Below are 21,911 nucleotides of genomic sequence, written 5' to 3'. Positions count from 1 at the left end.
GAATTGATTTGTAAATATATGGCAAAATAATTTATGGTTAGATTTTTCAGTTATGCTTTTTGGAAAAGTACCATTACTGTTCACTTTTTTCCATCTTGTCAGGAAGTATGGTATCTTTAAAATGTATTTATTACAGTCCAATTGTGCTAGGCTTTGGAACAATGATACTCCCTCTTCATCATAAAATACCCACTTAAATTTATTTTTCCCACATGAGCACTCTGCCGAACCTGCATTCTCTCTTTACACACTACACTCTCATCATCTTAGCAACAAATGTGTAAATTTGCAATATAAATAAGAAATTAATAGAAGCAGGAAAGGAAAAAAAATTACAATGTTCTCAACAATTTTAGATTATCAAACCCCTATGAAGATTAGATAAATTCACTCTCTTCCCACTTACAAAAAAAAAAAAATCATCCTTTTTAATAAAACTGGGAATAACTGCTGTTATCTTTCATTATTCCTACCCTGTAAACACAACAAACATAGCACAATGTCATATAATCAGCAAAGAAAGTGTCTGGAGCCTATGCAGTTCCTCATGAAGATTGTACAGCCCACTGCAAATGTTTCGTTACATAATTATTTATTTTTCTATCAAGAAAAAAACTGGCTAGAAAGGTCATGGACTATATTGAAAACACTAGGTTAGGTGAAACAGTAGTAAAAAGAAATATATCAGAAGAGTGAGAAGAATACTTCAAACAATTCATTCAAAGCCTATATGAAGTTTGAACATCCTATAAATGCAGGAACAATTATTTTCTGAATTTATAAGGATAAGAAATGAAGACTTTTTTAGTTTCTTTAATCAGAATGTAGCTCTTTAATGAAGATTTGCTTGATCTATATTATTCTGAGGAAGTAGGAGAGATTTTATTCTAATAATTTTTGAAGATGTGGGCTAAGAAATGCCAAAAGAAGGTCAGGTATTCATCGAGCAGTAACCTGGGAAGGAAAAAAAAGAGATGAGAATAGAGAATCCAGCTGATGATTGTTGGTTCTTCCTATGGAGTTAAGCAGCATCATCTGTCAGTGTCTTCAACGGGTGTTAAGAATACTCTGCGTTTTTTTTTCAGGTCCAGTTCATTGACTGGAAAGCACGAAAATATTCTTCCTCTGTCTTTTGCTCTACCCAAATATTAAAAATCAAACTCGATCAGCTCTGTATTGTCATTAAAATACATGTTCACCAGTACATGAGCTTTTGGCAGATAAGATACCAAATCCATTTCAAATCTTAAAGCATTTTTAAAGACATATTAAAGGATGATGGAGCACAGCTTTTTGAACCACAATGATATGGTGTCAGCCATGGAAACAAGTGGAAAAGATTAATACTGGTACACTCTTAAGCTTCACCGAACAAACTCTCCAGATAACACATTATAATCAATAACGAAGAAGTCTAAATTGCAATTTCATCTTCTTGTATAAAAATGGAACTTTTCCTAGTTACAGTATTCAACTTAATTGAAGTATCATTGAAGAATTCTTTTCAGAAGGGAACTGTTATCCCTATGAAATGAAAACATTTATGAGGAACAGCTTGATGACTGAATAGTTCCTTCCTTTGTAATGCAAATTATTCTTATAAAGAAGCCACAAATAGAAAAGGGGCTGTATCCAGTTTCAGGCACAAGACATGTAAAATATGACTTTCAGATTAGCAAACATTTTTCATCAAATATGCTAAGACTGCATATTTTCATTGTAAAGATCATTACCTCTCTGAGGCCAAACTCACAAAGGTTCTAAAAGATGTTAAAAAGTAGCCTCAGCAGTTTTGGAACATAACTTTGCCTACACAGACTTGTAAATTTCAACCACATCACTATGGAAATCCACATGTAGTTTTCATATATATTAATTAAATATATCAATGTTAATAAATATCTTGAAACAGAGGACTTTCAGACATTAGTTTTAACAAAAAAAAACCCCAAACCTACTGTGCTTGTGTGTACTTCCATGTGCTTGAATAGTTCTCACTGTGGTTACATCTCATTGTTGCGCTGGGAACTTGCTTAAGCACATGCTTAGTTATATGATGATTTAAGCATGATTTTAGCCATGAGTCTCAAGTTTAGCACATGCTCAAATGCTTTAATTTCAAGACTATTTTTTTATTTACAACACTACTGCTGACATAAGTCCAAAAAAAAAGGGAAAGAAGACTGGAATTAATTTTATTTTTACATACATTTCTATGAAATCTGTACAGTTTTCACAGCTTTTATACAATCAGTATTGCTTCATCAGCAGTATTAGAAGTGTTGTAATTCCATCTAGATCTAAAAGCTCCTTTCATAGTCTCATGCTATCTGATTCTAGAGATTAATATTAATAGTTATTAATTTCATTGCTGTAATGCCCATGGCTGAACTTTACTGATCTTCAGATGGCTCCAAAGGGCTTTCAAATTAAGTACAGGGCAAAAGACAACTAGATGGATATAAGCAAACAGACAGAGAGTTAAAGGAAATGATGAGCTAATATTGTCAGTGTACTAAGCAGTAGACTTAGCACAACAGCATAATAATGACTGTCAAGTGCTTTTTTTTGTTGTTGGATTTTTTTGGCTGGCATCACGCTCAGAGACAGTAAAGACTACTAGCTTATATTTGATGTGACAGAAGAAAAGGAATCAGAAAAGAGAGAGAAAATAAAGGCTGATGTCAAAACGGGAACAAGCTACAGGAATAAATTGTGCAGCAGCATTCTGGATATTTTTGAGCACTACAAAGGGCACCAAGCCAAAATTTATACCTAATCCATGTCTTTAATGAAACAGTTTATGTCAGCAGTGGCAAAAGGAATGGGGAAAGTAAGAAAGCAATCTCTATATTCTACCTTTACGAAAATGTGAGCTAAAGAAAAACAAACCAAAAAAACCCAGCAAAACCCAAACCAACTGAAAACATAAAGCAGTTCATGAGATGATGGTTACATGATCTTATACAGGTGTTAAAACAGTGTCCTGCTTTTCCACTGTACTGCTGTAGCTCAACCACCATCACTCAGAGGAGTCAGGGAAATTTCCATGTCCTAGATGAAAAGAATATTCAATAATTTTTCTTTATTCTATTACTAAAGTTTAGGGCAAACAAGAATTTCATAGATCTGTTGGGAATACCTGGAATAGATCTAAATTCCACAGCACTCTTGGCCCGTCAGGGGCCACCATGACACCCTCCTCATGAATAACTGCATCATACCTGACACTTGCAGTCTTCCAAAGGACAGTTGCTCCTACAGGAATAAATGAGTCAATATTGCATTTATCAAAGCCAAAATGAAGAACTGTTGTAATGGGACAGATGAATTAGTTTGCATGCTGAAACTATTAGAGAAAACTGCTATAGAAAAGATTAAAAATAATAGTGAATGAAGAAAAGCCCTTCTCCCTTTTAGTTTTGATTAAAACTGGTTTTTTTTCCTGTATAATACGTGTTTCAGAGTTCTTGAGGTCAAAGATCTCTTTACTGGCAAGACATCTACAGTGCCTTGTTTACACTAGTCTATCCTGACCTGTGAAGATCTTTTGTAGGTTGTGAAGGAAGTAATCACGTTTAATAGCCAAAAAAAGCTTTTGCCTCTTTTTGAAGTTAAGCTAAGTTTCCGTTTTGCTGAACAATTTCTGTAACTGTAGCTATTTTTAGGCACAGCTAAAGCAAAAAATGGCAGCCTACATCTTGAGTGCTTAATACTATTTTTCAAAAAAACTAGAAAAAATATTTCCATATTCATTTTTTCCTGACACTTTGATAGATAAATTACATATGAGAAAATAGTTCTGGGTACTAAAAAAAATTCCTTTATATTATATTTCATTAATATAGCCATTATTGAAGCTCTCAACTTGAGAGGATTTTGATTTTTTTTTTTCCTATACTTGCTAGGAACTCATAAATCATGAATTTTATGTAAAATAAAAGGGATTAATAAATTAGAGTGAATTCCTGCCCAGCTATTTAATATATTTGTTTCTATTTAGAAATATTTAAATTCAGGAGCCTGCATTTTTTGTCAACTGGGTTATACTCTGAGGACTGTACAGCTCACAATTTAACAGAGATGATAACACTAGAAAATAATCCCACTTAAACTCTTTTTAAAAACACAGTCCTGAGTTTCCATTTTGATCTCTTTTGCCTTTGGGATCTTCAGCACTTCACTAGTGGGTACATGTGACCTACTGAATCTCACCTTTTTATGATCCTTAAAGAGATTAGAAAGCCTCTAAAGTATAATGTATAGAAGTATTCATTAATTTACCAAATGAATGACTCTAGTTGAAAAATTTGGTGAATTTGTTTATAATAGACAATACATTAAAAGTACACAGTACTTGATCTCCATCCTATGAAGTGTTCAGTTTTAATAATCTAATAATTCTATATTATTTCCCATGGAATAATCAGTAGGAGGTCCTGACTTCTCCACTGAACTGTAAAAGGACACATTTCAGATTGTTCAGCTTCTAATGATTTCCCCCTCCTCCTCTGAAGAGAATTTCCAAAGAGCAGACAAGATCAATTTGTTATTAATCCATTTAGCCTTCTTGAAGTTATTTGTCTGTAGTTGTATTTTTGTTCAATATTAAGACTGAATTGTTCTTTGTCTTGTCTTCATATATATGTATTCAATATAACTTTGTCAATTTGCGTTCCATCAGCTCATGTGTCTTCTGTTTTCTAATTCTGATGCAGTCCCCAAACAGCAACTAAAATCAACAGAAAGCTGAAAGAGGGAATTCTCTGAATTACTGAAACCATATTCCTCTTGTAATTATTTCTTTCTAAGGTACTGGAAGTGAGATATTACTCTTCCACTTCCCCAGTGGAGGTTTCTTTGTTCTCTATCATAGGACCTTGTGTAGTCTTTGGATGTTTCGAATGATTCACATCTGAAAAAAAGTTGTTGCTGTTATTCCAGGAGAAAATTTAGTAAAACTAACCTGATATTTGTAATATTCATCCAATTATTTTTAGCAACTGCATTTTTTTCCCTCCATTCCATGGGTAGATTAGCACTTTGCAGTCCTTTCAATTTCTTTGATTAGGTTTGGGAAGGAGGTATAATAACTATGAGCACAAGTGGATTATTTTTTTCTTCCAAACTCTTTCAGCTTATTCATACTATTGGAAAATACTACAAAACCATCTTTGCTTATCACTGTCTCTGTTATATCACTTTCTCTTATGCCATTGTAGATTATTTTAAAAGGTCTGCAGAATCTTTCCCTTTTGGTTAATGGTAAATGGAACTGTATCTACAGTGCAGTGCTACTGTATCTGCAAATATGCAGACAAAAATAATGAGAAGCAATTACTTTGCCAGCACTTCATTATCTCCATTTACTTCAATTAATTTTTGCCTTTTATACTAGATATCAAACAAACAAATAAACAAAATCCCAGACCTGTCAGATAATCTTGAAAAATCATCTAGCCCAAGCTACAGATAAAATTGAATACACTTCAATCATATCTGAGAGAAAGCTAACCTGCCTTTCAAAAACTCCAAGAAAGGGGATTCCACAAATTCCTGAGCAAAATATTGTGAAGTTTTATTGCATATACCATGAGAAAGATTTTCCTAACTTCTAACCATAATTTATCCAATTAAGATTTATCCAAATCAAGATTTTCTGAATTACAGTTCAGTGTGAGGACCAGTTCCTATAGTTTCTACAAATCTGTCCTTCCTAAATTTGAAAAGACTCAAGGGTATTTTCATATTATAAGAGTAATATAAAGGAAGGAAAGAAGGGAAGGTGACAGGTAAGAGGAAATTGAGATAATCTCACAGAAATAGTCAAGACGCTTGCTACTTGATACCTCCTGAAAAGGAACCTTTGCCTCATCACCATTTTAAAAAAATTCCTTCATTTTTATTTCATAACTATAAACCTGATGTCTTCATACTCTTACAGGATTGACTACACTACATAAAAATCTCACAAACATCATTGCATCTATCATTATAATATCCTGCAGCTATATACTCATTCTTACTTTCATAGTCCTGAGGCAAAGCACATTGGCAGACCCAGAGGGAGTATCTGGCACTTCAGAAACTGACCACAGATCTTCTATGTCCCAGCTGAAAGCCTTGCCCACAAGCTTACTCTCACTCCCCTTCAGCTTCCTTCATCTTGAGAACCCTCAAGTAGTAATAAAATGTGCACGATTAAAGCCTAATGAAGTAAAAACTACATCCATAAGTTATTCTTTTTACTCAGAATGACTTGAGAGCTTCTTCCTAGCCAGCATTGCACTTGGAAGTGGTGTTCTTCAAGCATGACAATGTTGCTAATAGAAAGATAATATGCTGGTTTTCTTTCATCTAATAGCTAATAGGTCACAGACCAGCATTCTGCTTTCACAATATCACCACTCCCTTCCCCTTCAAAAATGTAATTTCTGTTGTCTCTTTAAAAGCACCTTTAGTTATTCTACTTCCTGGTCACGCTTCCTTCACTCTGAATTTTAATGTGGGGGTTTTCTTTCCTCCGTTCTGTTTTGGGTTTTTATTTCATTTTTCAGTCTTTCCTCTGCTCTACTCAATCAAATGTGTTCGACATTTCTAAACAGTCTAAGCCATGCCTCCCTCTCGTCACTGAATGACTGAAATCTTTTGTGCGTATTTGTCTTCTGTCTCTCCCACTCTGTGTTTTTTGTAAAGTTATTTGCTTGAGGATGACTGTATGCTCCTTTGATTAGAAACTCCCGTCTGCTTTGTCTGGTAGCTCTTAGCTTGAGGAATTTATTTGCAAACAAAGGATATGCTGTATTGACAAATGCAGAGATTTGTGTCTGTGGGCCACAGGTTTTCCAGTTTTCCACTGCAATCAAGAGGATTTTCTTCTTTCCTCTGCATCCCATTCGGAGACGAGAATAAAATAGGTATCAAGGCAGTAAGTTGTTACGCACTCCATTCAAAACAGGTCTCATCCTCTGTTATTCATTCCTTTTTCCAAGAGTTTATCAGTTAAATTGCACTAACTTTTATGGAAGCTTTTGACAGACTTCTATAACAGAGTTCACTTATTATCCATCTTGTTATCTGTCAATACAGGGATAGGAAAGAGACAGTCTTTTAGAATCATATGTGTTCTTTTTCTCATAAGATTTTTCCCAAGCACAGCAGCAATAGCTTTTACTGGAAAAGGTTTCAGAAATAAAGTAGAAAAGTTGCTATCTTCTCCAGTTCAGCAGTTTGTTGTTTTTTTTTTCCTCTCAGTATATTGTTTGCTCTTGTCATCTGTTGTCTAAAAACCTGACAAATAGCAAGCATCTTGAAACACTGCTGGTCTATATAGTAAGAGACTATGGAAGTATGTGAAATGGATGGTGAATTTCTTTGGCTATAAAGAACTGGGTAAATGATGTATATTGCTGTACCATCACCCCCAATTATAATAATTAATAAGAATTAAAATCTATTAATTAAATATAAATAAATAATTATAACTATATAATTGAAATATAATCAACATATTTAATTAAAATATCATTAAAATATTATAACATGTTGCTTCCAAAAAAGTTAATCAGTTTACATAGACCTTTAAACAACAATCCACAGTAAAACATGCCATGAAAGATCAGATTGTTGGTTCTAGACTAATCAGATTAATTTTCATTGCATACAATCTTCAGAATTTTTGATAATATCCTATTTCTTTCATTAATTTCCCTTAGAGTTGACTATACACAGTGATAATACAGGGAGTTTTGTAGACATATGGTAGGAACAGGATGAAGGTGATGGAGGAAGAAAATTATTTCATTATCAGAATTTATTGTAAAGCTAAAAATTCCTAATAACACCAATACTTTAACTATGGAAAAACACTGGCGTCTTTGGAATCTGCTTTGGTCTGAGAGGGCTGTGTAATGTTCTTGCAGTGTGAAATTTATTTATGATTTTAAGAATGTGAAAAGAAGCTCCTGTTAAATATCTTATTTCATTAATTTTTACTTTAGAGGTCATTTGTTACATAAAAAGATGACATTAATAAATGCTACTGCTAAAGTAGTTATAAAAATATTAAGATTTTGTTATTGTTCTGTTATTTTATTATTTTAAATTACCTTTTATATGAGGAATAAAATCAAAGTGATTTTATAATACTCAAAATGTCTTCAATTTTCAGAAAAAAATTTCTGGATGACTACTGGATTCTACACAGTTCTGTTAAACAGAAATAAAGTAACATTTCTAATCTCCCAACCTGCACTCAAGATTTTGTTAAACCCTTTAAGTCCTTTGACATTTTATTTCATGATGACAATTCATCCTAAATCCTGTGCACTTATGGCTAAAAATGGTCACCTGCTGTTTAACACACCATAATCCAGAATCCAGCTTTAAACCCTTAGTCCTTTTAGCCTAAAAATTCAAAAAGGTATTAAAATGCTTTCTTACCTTAAAACAAATAAGCTGATTATGGACTTTCTTATAAGACTCTTCCTTATAAGAAAGTGCTATTTCACGTAAACAAATATTTTTCCGAAACTTAGTATTAATTAATATAAAAAGATTGAAAGTAATATAGGTTTCCAGACTTACTAACTCTTGAGAAGCATTCCTATTGATATCTAAGATTTGGCGACTCCAGGCTTCCAGGCTCTTTGCAAAGAATGGAAAAGTTGTAAGCATTCTATACGAAGAAAGAGCTCTCAGGACTCCAAGGTTCCCTTGCTCCACAGGAGGAGATATTCTTGCCTAAATAAGAACATACACACCTGCCTTTAACTGCTGATAGCCTTCTGAAGAAAGCTACAATCAGTTGTTACATTTCATTTGCCAAAACTAAAAAAAAAAAAAAAAGCCAAAAAAGCGCACCAGAAAAAAATGCACAGATATGTTCTCATTGTTCTGTAATATGCTTTACAAGTAACTTATTTTCCACTTTTCTAGCTTTTGTGATGAATCAAAGTAAAAACTTTCTTGAAACTTCACACAAAGGAAACAGGCTGCTCAGAGTAATTCTGCTCAAGTTCACCATTATCAATTTACATGTTTAAAATATGTCTGGCTGATATAAAGTCCTATTTGCAGTATTTATAAGAATTGTACATGCATCTTTCAAAACAATGAGACAAAAATACAGACACTTTTTTTTGCTGATACCTTTACAGTGACACATACTTTTACAGTACAAAGAAATAGATGAGTAGATCAGCTTTCTCATTGCCAAGCAGATCTAATTTTTGGTGGCTACTGTAAACTACATTAGCAATATTAATTGATAACTAATTACAAAAATAAACTCCTAAATAACATGTAGTATAAGCATCTAAAATGGCTAAGTGAACTGATTAACTGAACATTAGCTATTTTATCACTTGGTCCTTATACTACAGGAACTATTTAATCAGTAACTTATCAATTACTTTAAAAGATAAATTTTATTAGAATATGCCTCTGAGATATATAGCAGAAGGTTTATTTTGATATTTGTTAGGCAACTGACTATATAATGACATTTTTGCAAGTTTTTGGTCATTCAAATTCATTTTTCTAAGAGGGATGAGATATATGGCGTTGATCCAAATTGTTTTGAAGTAAATGGAAAAATTCCTTTTAACTTCAGTAGGCTGGATCAGGCCTTTGTAGAACAAGGACAAAAAGAAAGGAAACAGGATAACATATTTGAGAGGAGTAGTTGAGTGCCAGTACAAAAAATTACAGCATAAAATACATTTTCGGATATGTTTGAATGCACTGGAAGTATAATATCTGAAACCATGCACAGACCAGCAACACCATTGTGCAAGGTTTGCAGTAAGATATGTAGTTAGACATTTCTGAGACACTTGGTTTGAATATTCACTTTAAAAAAATCATGCTAAAAATAGTTGCACTATTTTTAAAATTTACATCAGTCTGTATAATTTTTTTCTTCCATTATTTATTATGTAGATTGGGGTATCACCTAACTGCTGGTCTTTGTTTTCTTCCTTTTATTTTCCTTTTTAAAGCTTCTTCTCATTTCATTTGCTTTTTATTTGAGTAGGTTACATGCCACTGAACTTGAGCCCCTTGGCAGAGCCGTTAGCTCCCTCTGTGGTCAATAAAGAGATGGGTTTCCACAGGAGAATATAAACCTATGATAGAATGCAATGAGTCATTATCCTTTCCCCACTGATTTTAGAGAGAACCTGAAAAACTGGATTAGACTAGACTATTAGTTTTTAGATGCTTAAAGTCATATAACACGAGCCCACTGTAGATACCTTGGTGAATAGGTATTGTCTTATGTAGCTTATATTATTAAGCATCCCTGTTAATTACTGACACCAGCTCCATTGCACATGCATGTGGCTCATTTGCAGCACAGAAAGTTCTGTCATATATTCCTTCTGTGTCTTATCTTTGTTTATAGATATGTATCATCCATCCACTGCCTAATAACATCTTTAAAACTTCATGTCATTTTGCATTTCATCATTCCTCCACACCTACTATTCTTATTTTACCTATACACAAAATCTTATCTAGTTTCAAACTCATCTTTCTGATTTATCATTTTTCTTTATTGCTAAGCATAGGAAATTTTATTAACTTTGTGTAATATTCTGACAATTTCATGCATTTTAAACTACATGTAAGAACCATATACCCTTGAAGTATATTGTATCAGTTAAATTTCATTGTATATGATTCTTGAATTGACAAAGTGCATAATCTTAAAGATATTCTTAATGCATTAAGCTCTTTTAGTGTTTACTCTTTAGCAATGATGACTTTTCATTTTGAGATTCAGTAAAGACAGTACCCACAATTCCATTTTGAAAAATCATTTAAGGCATTAGAACTGCAAAGATTTTGTGATGAATTTCAGAACTGAATTGTTATGACTGTTACAATGAGACACTGGCTGACATTATGAAAGCACGTCACGGTTTAACCCCAGCTGGCCACTAAGCACCACACAGCCACTCACTCACTTCCCCCAACCAGTGGGATGGGGGAGAATAGGAAAAAAAGTGAAACTCGTGGGTTGAGATAAAGACAGTTTAATAGGACAGAAAGCAAGAAAAAAAATTAAAATAATAATAATAACAACAACAACAATATACAAAACAAGTGATGCACAATACAACTGCTCACCACTCGCTGACAGGTGCCCAGCCAGTCCCCAAACTGCAGTGTCCCCCAGCCAACTTCCCCAGTTTATATACTGAGCATGATGTCACATGGTACGGAATACCCCTTTGGCCAGTTTGCATCAGCTGTCCTGGCTGTGTACCCTCCCAGCTTCTTGTGCACCCCCAGCCTCCTTGCTGGCAGGGCAGTATGAGAAGCTGAAAAGTCCTTGACTTAGTGTAAGCACTGCTCAGCAACAACTAAAACATCAGTGTGTTATCAACATTATTCTCATCCTCAATCCAAAACACAGCACTGTACCAGCTACTAGGAAGAAAATTAACTTTACTCCAGCTGAAACCAGGACAGAGAAGAATAACAAAAAATCTGAGTGCTGTCTATATCACATTCTAGAATATTATTTCTTACGATAGTGGATTTATTTTATTGTACAACACTATGATCACAAGGTTATTTAAATGGAATCTAACAGCAAACTTCCATGCTAGGCAAACTACTGCCCACTTTTAAAAAGAAACAAATTCAAAGTTATGATTCCAGACAGATTATGGTTTCACAATAAACAGAGTAAGATAGCTGAGAACCATACTGTCTCCAAAGGCACAATATCTGTGTGTGCTAAGAGGCTAGGGAGAAAGGAAAATCCAGTTGCTCCATTATACCTCCTGAATCACAATGAAGCACAGTCAATGCTGTCATTCAGACAGATATTCATGAGCCAGCCAGTGTTTCTGTGGTCCCACTAGCAAACCACCAGCATGTTGGGGGGGGGGGGTCAGTAGAACATGACACTGCACGACACTCTGCAAATATTTCAGAAGGTTTTGTTTACTTCAACATGATTCATTTTGAATTTGGTTTTGGTGACGGGTATGAGCTTAAGTGCCTTTTTCCTCTCCATTTCATGACAGATTCTCCTGTACTTTAGTGATATCTCTGAGTGAATCAGGCAAGGCAGAGAGGTTGCCTCAAAATAACTTTGTTGATATGATGGAAAAGCACAATGTAGTCAATCATGATAAAGACATACGTACACACTATGTAACAAAGCACTGAGGCTTAATGGACGGTAGTCTTACTCTGCTATGTTTTGCCAAAGGGAACGATTTGATGAATTCTATTTCCATTAGCTAGCACTTTTTTAATTCTAGGTAGCTCAGCTCGGTACAGTACAATTACCAGCTTTCCTTTCTTTTTGATGTACCCATGAATTCTCAATCCTTGTATGTTAGTTAGTTGTTCAGAGCCAAGGGAACACCTTTTCTCTTGATTAAACTGGTTTAAAAAGAATTTTGACTTGCTTAATTAGCTTCTCTAGAACTGCTAATAACCACACATCCTCCACTGTGAACCACGTAATTATTGTGACATTAATTCTCTCCCTGGGATATTTTATTCTTGATGTGATCATTTCTCTTTTTCGATTGCTGGCTGGTGATTTTACTACTGCAGAGTAATGAGCACCATAAGACATATCTGACTATTACTCAGGATCTTCAGTGTCCTTCCATATGATGCAAAGATTGTATCCATAAGTAGTAACAGCATGCTGGTTACTAGTGATAAAGCATTAAAATAAAATAGAAAAAAAATTTCAGCAAAGCTTTTGAAATTATTCTAACACTGTGCAACAGTTTTCATGCATCCCTGTATCAGCTTGTCACTCCATCACATTCATACCTCAGCAAGTTTGCAAAGTGAGGACAGAAGGATGAAGAAAATATTATTTCCTTTAACAGCCAGAAATACTACAGATTTCTTAAAGAACACACAGCCCTTATAATTCCCTCTACTTTAAACCATGTTGTGCCTCCCAGCCTAAGGAGACCAGTGTAGTTTAGCCTTCTGGGGCAAGTCAGAGTGGCAACAAGCCTCCATAAGCTCGCTCTTCATAGCTGGGGACTACGGGATAGACCATTCTTCTTTCTCTTTGTCAGACATGCTACTGTTATACTGGGAGCAGGGTTGAAAGAAACCCTACAATGCTTCTACATTGCTAACTATCCTGTAAAGATATTTACACTGATGAGAGAGACCTGATTTTTAGACCTACAACACTGAAAAATAGACCTTAATGGACTGAAAAGTCTGAATCATTTTGTACATACAGAAGGGTTTTGGAGAACATCAATTTGAAAATTCCTTAAACGCAACAGTAAAAGGGATTAAACAGTAAAAATCAGCAGGGACATGGGCATTTCTGCCCTTGGCAACTTTGTGCTATACAGGTTTGAAGAATAGCTTCTTTCTGGTTGGTGGAAAGAAAGCCTGCTACCTAATTCTCTTACATTTTCTAAACAGTTAAGCAATGTATGTGCCATACTGACTTACATATCTGCATGACATCTGTGAAGCTACTTTTTGGTACTTCATGGTCATGGGTTCTTTGTTTTCTTCTAAGTTGTTGTGGGTATTGCTGCTTGATTGATTTATTTTTTAGTCCCTTTTATATTTCAGCAGACAGCCTTAAAAACAGAGACAATTTGCAAAAAACCTAGAATGAGTAAGACAGTTCTGAGGAGTTTAACAACCACTAGTCATCTCCCTTGATTAATTAATTAGTTTACCGATTAATTTCGGTGATAAGTAATGATTCCTAAAATGTTATTGTCATTAGCTGTTTCACATAAGAAAACAGAGTTACATATTGTCAGGGCTCTGAGGGCACTACCAGCCCTTGCTGGCTCTGCCCAGCCTCTCCTAGGAACTCCTCCCACCCCTGCACATGAACCCAGGAGCCCCATTTCAGGTCAGACTGGGGCCCTCAGTCCCTGCCCCATAGGAATGCTGGTCTCCAGCCCTGTCCCCAGAATGGACCTCAGGCTCATGCCTGTAGCCATGCCTCCAGCCCCATTCCTGTCCCCTTCTCCTGCTTCTGGATGGATTCTGACATCGGCTTGTCACTTGTCTGCCCAGGACAGTTGATAGACCCCGTTACAGCACCTGGCTCTGCCCACCATGGTGGTGGTGCCCACTGGCAAGAGCACTGCCAGGCCTGGGGTCACCCTTGACTCACAGCTCCCAGTCCCTTAGGGAGCAGCTGGCCCTTGCTGCACTGTGACACATATCTGAACAAATGTACTTTGAGTGACATCCTGTGTCAGTGGCTCCAGGGAGAAAATTTTGTTTGTAAGTGGTTTTTGAAAGTGCACCATACTCTTCTCGGTGTGACAGGCAGCTCTTTCCTTTATTGAAGATTTCATGTTGGACTTTGTGATTCTTAATCTGCAGCAAGCATCATTTCAATAATCATTATTACTCATTTATTATTTAATAATCTCAAATTTGCACATACAGTACAAGTCATGCAATAGTGTTCTTCCATAAATGACCACAACAAATCTGAATTTACTTCAGTATTAACTACCACTACTTCCACACTACATATGATCAGATTTTTTTTTTTTTCCTTTTTATTGCTAAGGCTTGTTATACAAATTTATATTGCCTGCATCTGGCTTGTTAAAATGTAATTTACAGTTTCTGCCTCAAGAGGATAAGAAGTGGTGTCTGTGTGCTCCATTGTATATCCCTGAGAAACAATTCACTTTTGAACTCTGAATTTTTTTGTGGTAAATTAGTTCTGTGATAGAAAAATAAACACATTTGTTTTCATGAAATGCTGTAGGGGGGAAAAAATCATCATTTCTTTCTAGACAAATAAGCTATAATAGAACCAGTATCTGTATTAGAAGTTGCCACTTTGTATTTTACACAATAATACATGGATTTTTTACCTTTAACCACTCAAAATCCATGTCATGAACATCCATTTCTGCTAAATAGCATCTGATAATTGAAATCATACAAAATACTAATTTTGATATAGCAATGCAATGGGGTGGGGGAGGGAGGGAGGGAGGAAACCTGGCAACATATAAGCAAAATTCCTGCTCCAAATGGAAGTTCTAGGCACTTGCCTTTAATCTTTCCATCCTCTATTCTAAGTACATTTTCATTACCCAAATTGCTGTAAAAGCATTTTTTTTCTGTTTTCTTTCATTTGTAATGACTTACTTCTCCACCTACCATCACTACTCTTGAATACCCTTCTGTGAACATTCAGTGTACAACAACACAAAACACATTGTATCAACTTCCCACTTGCCTTCTGCCATTCAGGAAAAGTTGTCTTGACCCTTCACTGCCACTAGTCCATCACTACCTCTTATAATTTAAAGAAGGGAGCGCTTTCATATTTATATCTACACAGATGTAATATCTTCACATCCTTGCACACTTACAAGGCTGCCAGTCAAAAGTATGCAAAGGGATTAAAATCCTGGTAGGACAGTGCTACCTACCATGACAGGATGGCTTGCCTAGGGCTCTCAGGAAGAAATATAAAAGTTGGGCTTTTCGAGAGCCTTGGAATAGTAAACCTGAGAGATGAGTTAGTTATTTTGTTGCTTGCATTATTATTTTTTTAAGATTATCTTCTTAAATTATAAATTAAATAATTTTCTAAAGCAGCAGCACCTTCCTTCGAGAAGGATTGGTGGCTGACTATGACTACCTTTGTTCTAGATGCCTACAGTTCAGAATCTAAGCCAAGAACAAAAGAATCACATAATTCCAGAGCAAAAAACAGGTCAAAGCTAGAGACCTGAGGCCCAGAGCAAACACCACGTGAAAGCCATGAGAGTTCAGAGACGGAGGCTGCCCATAAGTACAGAATAGAATTACAATCAGCTTGGGTCTGGCATTGTGCCATTAAGCCAATTACTTCTTGTCACTGACATGCATCATTGCTACTACATTGTACCACAAGAAGGTGGTATACCTAGGCTTCATAATTACTGGACATCTGGTTTTGTTTTATTCCTTTATATTGTTCTTAATGTAAACCCAATTTTATTCCTTCAGAATAAGCTAATAAATCTGTAAGACTCTCCAAGGGGCAAAAGAAACAGTGCCTAGCAAAAAAGAGCAGTAAAAAAGAAAAGTCTAGTTGAAGACCGGTGACTAGTGGTATACCAGGGATCAATACCAGGTCCAGTCCTGTTAACATCTTAATTAATGATCTGGATGACCAGGCAGAGCATACCCACAGCAAGTTTGCAGGTGACACCAAACCGGAAGGAATTGCTGATATGCTGAGGGTCGTGCTGCTGTCCAGAGAGACCTCAACAGGCTGAAGAAAGGGGCCGACTGGAACCTCAAAAGGAGAAATGCAAAGTCCTGCACCTGGGGAGGAACAATACCATGCACCAATATATGCCAGGGGCCACCCAGCTTGGCAGAAAAGGACCTGGGGGTCCTGGTGGACACCAGGATGAACATGAGCCAGCAACGTGCCCTTGCTGCAAAGACGGTGACTGGTATTCTGGGCTATGTTAGGCAAAGTATTGCCTGCAGCTCGAGGGCGGGGATCCTTTGCCTTTATTCAGCACTGGTGACACCACACGTGCAGTATTGGGTCCAGTTTTGGGCTCCTCAATACAAGAAAGACATAGGCATACTAGAAGAGTTCAATGAAGTGCCACAAGGATGATGAAGGGACTGGATGGAGCACTTCACAGGTGAGGAAATGCTGAGAGAGCTGGGAGTGTTTCGCCTAGAGAAGGCTCAGGGGGGAGTCTTATCAATGTATATAAATACCTGAAGGGAGGGTGCAAAGAGGACAGTGCCAGGCTCTTTTCAGTGGAGCCCAGTGACAGGACAAGAGGCAACTCTGTGAAAACACCTTTTCCTGTTTTTTTCTTTTTTTTTTTAATGTAACTTGTTCTATTAAGTCTTGGGAAGATAAAAATCTCACAATCTGTACAACTGTAGCTAGGACACCATCGATTGGCTGCAGCAAGAGCGCTGCTTTTTTCATGCTGAGTTTTATATAGGTTTGGAGTCAGGAAGTGAGGTCAACCTCACTATCTCTACAAACACGTTTCTAGATTTGGAGTGGGATGCATTAGTCAAATCAAATTAAATAGCCACATAGAAACCTTTGGCAACCCTTGGAGAAAGCGATTTACACTACAGGTTTGCTAAGGTGTGCCATCTCTACAGAACACAAGGAAGGCTGGTAAAACAGTTAAACAGTTTTCTTACAATTAACTATATATGTTAGCAATCTAATAAGTTGATATTCTCATATACTGGTTAATATTCAGTTGATATTCAGTTTATCAGCTGATAGTATAGAACAATGAGTTTAACCTATTTTCTGATGGACATAAAATCAAGTGAAAAAATTGCCTTTACTGAAACACACAAAGCCATTTAATTAAACGAATTTAAATACAGTTTCCTTAGCTGAAAGCTATTGATAAATCTTGAACTAGTGTAGAATCAACTACAGTAGGTGGCAATTCTAAGGCTTTTTGTTTGTGGTTTATTATCATGATCATCATCACTATTATTATTATTTCCTAGCCTTTTGGCCAAAATGCTACATCCATACACAAAAACTGATTGTTTACAATTGATTGTTCCTTACACAGTGCTCACTTACAGATTCCTTTTTCATCTCTTAAATAAAACTGCAATTGCGTAATTGTAATAATTTAATCAGAAAAATCTCATAAATTATCATCAGAAACTAACACAAAACTCACCCAACAAAATTAAAGTAATACAGCATTTTAGTTTAAGACAATACTATAAAGAAGTTTTACTTAAGAAGATTGAACCAGATAAATCTGTTTAACTCTTCAGTGTGTTATAGCAAGAGGACTTTTAACTGAAAATGCTACAGGTATAGCATTTTAGATGTTGCATCTGTACCTCTTTCCTGAGGCTTTTAAATGGACGATTTTCATTTAGTCACACAATTTTTCCAGCTAAACATATACATAAACATATATATGCATATATAAACATATATAAACAAAAAGAACAGATGACCTTCCAAACTAAACTAGAAACAGAGCACAGCCTTTGTAATAATTAAAAGCATATACATCAAAGAAGGATTTGTCCTTCCTGTTTCTTAATAATGAAGAAAATGCAAGAAAGCTAAATAAAATGTGGGTTTGGACTGCTTTGGTATAGGGTACGATTATGGGGTTTTATTTAGTCAGTCCTCCTATCATCCCATATTTACGTTATGCTTCAATACTCTCCATGATACTGTCCTCTAAAAATGTTATTCATTTATGCATTGTCTTCTAGCCTCTTTTCATCAAGCAACAAGACAGCAATGGAGATGTATCATTATGCCGCAACTATGGTTAAAGAAATGTGAATTATGCCTAAGCATTAAATTAGCAATCAGTCTGCCGGCTCTTGTCAAGAATGGTCCACCAGTTTTATTATCTCGACGCTACTTCAGTGGCTTGCAGCAGATGAGGGGGTGAAAGGCATCTTTTTTCTCACGTGTGAATAAAAAACCCTCAGTACCCCAGCAGGTGGATGAGGAGCAGGTGGAAACGCAGTGCCAACAGAAACACTCCTCTCCGAGTCCCCGCCCCTCCCCAAATTAGCACTCATTCTTAGCTATTTTGTTAAATACGTGTAAAGGAAGCATGTAACGGTGCCACCTCCCCGCGAAGGCAGGGGAGGGGAGGGGAGGGTTTCCTAATGGAGCCTGGCAGCCTCCCACGTACCTGTCCCAGGCACCTCGCCGCCCTTCCCAGCAGCGCTCCAGCCACCCGCCCTCCTGCCCGGCGGCACCCCGCCTAGCTCCAGGCCCGGCCACCGAGGGCCGCGGCCTCCCGGCGGCCGTTCGCAGCGCCCAGGGGCCGCCAAGCGTCTGCTGCCAGACAACGCTCCGCCAAGCCACCCGGCGCGCGGGGCCGACCCCGCGGGGCAGTAAGGGCCGAGAGCCCCGGCCTCGCCGTCAGCCCCGCCGCAGGCCCCGCCGCTTCGGGCTCGGCCAAGGTCACGGCCGTCCCTCCCCTCCTCTCGCTGCGCAGGGCGCAGCCGCCACCTCCTCGGCTGCCGCGGTGAGCCACCTGACAGGCACGGCCCGCCCGCCGCGGGCTCCCCATCCCCCCTGGAAAAGGGAATGAATACCCGCAGGGCAGGAAACAAGCTGGGGGACACGCACACGCATGCCCACCCTGCCCAAAGTGTTCCTGGAATCGCGCATGTCCTCACAGTGCGAGTTTGCACAGCGCTGCAGAGGGATTTCAGGGTACCTCGGTTAAAGTTGTACTTTTTTTTCTTTTTTTTTTTTTTTACATCATCTATATAATTTATGAGTTACAGAGCTACTATTATCTAAAATCAGAAATAATCGTAAACAAATAGCTGTTATATAGTTATCACAGTGGTGTGTGAATAGTAGTGGGCTTTTTTTTAAGTATGACATGGTTTTCTTAGTTTAGTTATATAAAAAGTGTTTTTGCTAAATTGCTTTCTTGCATTTTTAGATTTTTTTTTCATTGATTGTTTTCACTTAGATATCAGGGTAATTTAAGAGTAAAACCAGTGAAGTGAAAAGTCAGTGGTTTAGCTTTGACAATGACAACAGGAAATACTTCCTCCATCATATCCTTTCTCTTTCCAGATGAATTTGTTATATTTAACCCAAGGTTTAATCCCAAGTTTTTGGGATGCCAGAAACTAATGTTTTGTCGAATACACTTTTCGTAAGGGAAAAAAACCCCTTAGGTTAGCATATGTAGACGTTTGTCACCATGGCGGGTTAAGCTGAGACAATCAAAGGCATCAGTTTAAGTATACAGACCAAGTGCTTTGATCACTGAAAAACCATAACCCAAACCAATTTGATCCCACAACACACTGCTCCCAAGAATGGATCCAAAAAAACATTATCACTCCTCCCAGCACACTGGCAGAAGCATAAAAACTCTCAGGGCAGGCATATATTGTTGTGTAATTATAACCATGAAAATATGGCTTTACTGAACTATATAGAAATACACTTCTGATATATACTCAGTTTATAAGTAAGGACCTAGCTGCTTCTAATCAAGCGACAGGCTAGTAAAACAGACATCTAGGGCTCTGTTTGCCAGGTGGTTTGGGGTGACCCTTTCTTTTTCTTACAGCTATTACCAGGGGGAGGAGGGGGAAAGGACTACCTAGTTAAGTTTTTATCTTTAAGAGTTTGAAAATTGAATACAGAACCACAGGAGCTTAATGGCAGTGCATTATTTATACACACATGTATTACTAATATTTTTTTTCTTAAAAATCCTTCAGGATAGAAGAAAAAGAAAAAAGCTAATAAAAATAATGACATTTATTTTGCATCTGTTTCTATTTGAAGTTCCTACTCATAGTAAGGAATGGCTGAAATGGCAGCAAAATATCCACAGTGAACAGCAGTTAAGTTTTGAGGTTGGTATTGAATCATAATTCATATTCACATTTTATAATGTCGAAATCTTATCAACAGTTCTCATAGTGGTTACTGATGACAAAGTAGCACCCAGAAACTCAGAGTGATATTGGGAACACATTTTATTGGGATCTATGTAAACATATAATAAAAGAGAGTCCCTGCCCCAAGCTATTTGTAGTATAAATTGGCAAGACTGAATACGTGGAAAATGAAGATAAAATAAACAGTAAAAGAAATTAAATAATTCCCAAAGGCTACACAACACAACTATTACAAAGCAGAAAACAGTTCCTGAATTCTGATCGACTGTACACCTAGACCTCTTGTGGCACAGATTTCATTAGATTATTATCCTATATAACATTCTCTTTCAGAGCCTGGCTGCATTTGACTGAGAACTGAAACACAGAAGCTAAAGATTTACCTGGTTGATGCCTTCAGAGTGTACGCAGCCTGACGCAGGACAAAAGCTGTTTATTGCAGCCCAGGGAAGAGAAAGGCTTGTGGCAGGCATCAAAATTTGCATCATAGATAATAGGCAACAAAGATTACTTACTTAGGGTCATGCTACATCTGAATGTAATGATGACATGTATTACCTCCCCTGACAAAGGAGGTGTTTTCTTGTGTTTTTACCACTCATACTGGTACATCATGTGCAAAAGAAGTAACATTTCAGAGATAAAGGACTCATATCAAACATGGGCACCCATATTTTTTACATGACCCAACCAAATATATCATGATCTGGAGTTTAACATAGTTTATACTTAAGACCATACTTAAAACTAAGTATACCTCATCCTTGTAGGCCCATTTTCTTACCAGTTCATTTTCTTTTCCTTTCCCTTAACTTATTGGGGGTAGGGGGTGTTCTGATTCTCTGTGATTTTCTTGTTCTCTTCTAGATTTTACGTTTTTTTGAATCTTGATAACCTTTTGTTTTTCTCTTTCTCCCCCCTTCCCCCTCCTTGCTCTCCTTAAATATTTTTTAAGCATCAGAGCTGACTTTTACCCAGTTTTTCCTCTTGCATAGTACTGCAGCTCATTGTATTATGTTTTGGCAGGGTGGGTCAAATCTAGCTCACTCTGTTCACATGGTTTGTTCCAATTACCTTTGCTTTTCTTTTCCACGCTGTTGCCTGTTATTAAAATGCTTTGGGGAGGTCTATCAACAATGTCTCCATTGTGGCTGCAAGACATTTTTAGAAGAAAACCTACTGGTGAGACTTCTGTTTTTTCAATGCACTCAAGTGAACTGTTCTTGCTAAATACAGGCATTAAAGTCAGATGAGTCACAACTTCTCATCCTGAAATGAGTACCTGCTCTATTGATTTTTTCATCAGCCTAGTCAGTAAAGGTTTTAGCTGCATATATTCTTTCTTACAGGGCATGTTATATTTTGGAGATGTCTTTTTCACGGTCTTTGATTTTCTGTACTAGCCACTCCAGCCTGAAACAGATTCATCAATGACATTGTCCCTACAAGGGCTGCTAATCATCTCTTTGTTTTAAACTCTAAGAGTCAGT

The 21,911-nt window shown here is 36.8% G+C and overlaps 1 long non-coding RNA gene across 1 annotated transcript in view; it reads right to left on the bottom strand.

The window, feature by feature from the left end:
* Window positions 1-2,175: 2,175 nt before the first annotated feature.
* LOC128140161 (uncharacterized) overlaps window positions 2,176-21,911 on the bottom strand; it is a 33,194-nt gene continuing 13,458 nt past the window's right edge. The window contains exons 3-4 of the long non-coding RNA XR_008234640.1: window positions 8,587-8,742; window positions 2,176-3,054 (exon numbers count right to left, since the gene is read on the bottom strand). This is a non-coding gene — a long non-coding RNA (uncharacterized LOC128140161). The remainder of the gene's footprint in view (window positions 3,055-8,586; window positions 8,743-21,911) is intronic.

This window comes from Harpia harpyja, chromosome 1, assembly GCF_026419915.1.
Source record: "Harpia harpyja isolate bHarHar1 chromosome 1, bHarHar1 primary haplotype, whole genome shotgun sequence".
Taxonomy (NCBI): domain Eukaryota; kingdom Metazoa; phylum Chordata; class Aves; order Accipitriformes; family Accipitridae; genus Harpia; species Harpia harpyja.
Note: the sequence above shows the minus strand (reverse complement) of the source record. Positions and strands in the feature narration are given on the sequence as shown.